The 1,844-nt window shown below is 68.4% G+C and overlaps 1 non-coding gene across 1 annotated transcript; it reads left to right on the forward strand.

Moving 5' to 3' along the window:
• The first annotated feature begins 688 nt into the window (after nt 1-688).
• Nucleotides 689-842, forward strand: LOC125968158 (5.8S ribosomal RNA). Its single transcript, XR_007481097.1, has one exon. It is a non-coding gene; the product is annotated as a 5.8S ribosomal RNA (ribosomal RNA).
• The last annotated feature ends 1,002 nt before the right edge of the window (nt 843-1,844 follow it).

Here is a 1,844-nt window from a genome sequence, read left to right on the forward strand (position 1 = left end):
TGCGTCGCGTGCGGGGAAGGCTCCGTTCGTCACACCGGAGTCGGCCCCCCCGCCCACCGTCGCGCGACGTCACCGTCCTCCTCCCCGCGCGCGCTCAACCGGCAGCTTGGCGCTCCCTCGCAGTCCTGAAGTAGTCTCTGGGCGTGCCGCGGCCGGGGTCGGGCCCGGTGCCATCGCGGAACGCCCGCTCGGAACTTAAACCCATTGCGGCGGGTACCCAACTCGCGGATCGCCTTCGGCGGACCGTGGGGGGTTCAATGTCCACACCACACGCACGTTCTGAGGCGGGTGGGTGGCACCCGTCGCCGGAAGGCCGGAAAAACAAATTTTTAATCGTTGGAACTTGGCAAACCGCGGCGCGCTGCTGAGGTTGAGCGCGGCGGCGGTGGACGGCGGCGACCGCGACGGCAAGCCCCGACGTCTTGGAGGCGACGGTGGAGGGTCCGCGCGCGACGGCGACCGCGCCGGCAAGCCCCGACGTCCTCGAGGCGACGGTGGAGGGTCCGCGCGCGGCGGCGACCGCGCCGGCAAGCCCCGACGTCCCCGAGGCGACGGTGGAGGGTCCGCGTGCGGCGGCGACGCGCCGGCAAGCCCCGACGTCCTCGAGGCGACGGTGGAGGGTCCGCGCGCGGCGTTACGCCGTCTCCCCGCCCGCTCCCGATCTCGCCCCGCAAAAAAACAAACGTACAACTCTTAGCGGTGGATCACTCGGCTCGTGCGTCGATGAAGGACGCAGCTAGCTGCGAGAACTAATGTGAATTGCAGGACACATTGATCATCGACACTTCGAACGCACTTTGCGGCCCCGGGTCCGTCCCGGGGCCACGCCTGTCTGAGCGTCGCTTGCATATCAATCGGGGTCGGCGAAGGGCGACCCGGGCTCCGTCGGCGCGACCTCTGCGCAACGTTCGCGCAGTTGCCGCCTTCGTCCCGCTAGCGCTTCGCCTCCCCGCGGCTGGGGGTTCGCAGGACGCCTCGGCGGCCTTCGTCCCCTTAAGTGCAGACCCGCGGCGTCCCCTCCTCACCGTCGACCCTCCCGCATCACGGGTCCGGGGCGCGGCTGCCGGTGGCTATCGACCATTGCGCATCCCGCGTCTCGCGCTCCCTCGCGCGGTGGGCCGCCGCGGAGGCGCCCGCGGAACGATCCAGCGAGCCCGGCCGCCACGCCGGCCGCGCCTACTACCCCCTCGTTTCCGACCTCAGATCAGACGAGACGACCCGCTGAATTTAAGCATATTACTAAGCGGAGGAAAAGAAACTAACCAGGATTCCCTCAGTAGCGGCGAGCGAAGAGGGAGAAGCCCAGCGCTGAATCCCGCCCGGCCTCGGGCGCGGGAAATGTAGCGTACAGAAGGTCGTTGCGCCCGACGCCGCCCGGAGGGGGCCCGAGTCCTTCTGATGGAGGCTCTGCCCAGGGACGGTGTGAGGCCGGTAGCGGCCCCCGGCGCGCCGGGGCGCGGCCTTCTCGGAGTCGGGTTGTTTGTGAATGCAGCCCAAAGCGGGTGGTAAACTCCATCTAAGGCTAAATACTGGCACGAGACCGATAGAGGACAAGTACCTTAAGGGAAAGTTGAAAAGAACTTTGAAGAGAGAGTTCAACAGGGCGTGAAACCGTTGAGAGGTAAACGGGTGGGGACCACGTAGTCCGATCGGGGGATTCAACCCGGCTGGGATTGGCGGCCGCCTGGGGCGTCGCGGGGGGCGGACCCTTTCGGGGGCCCTGCCTTCACGCGTGCGTTCTCGGAGTCGGACGTCCCCGCGCCGGGCGCATTTCCCCCGTGGTTGTGCGTCGCGACCGTCCCTGGGTTGGCTTGGAAGGGTCTGGGGCGAAGGTGGCGCGGGCG

This window comes from Syngnathus scovelli, unplaced genomic scaffold (genome assembly GCF_024217435.2).
Source record: "Syngnathus scovelli strain Florida unplaced genomic scaffold, RoL_Ssco_1.2 HiC_scaffold_454, whole genome shotgun sequence".
NCBI lineage: Eukaryota > Metazoa > Chordata > Actinopteri > Syngnathiformes > Syngnathidae > Syngnathus > Syngnathus scovelli.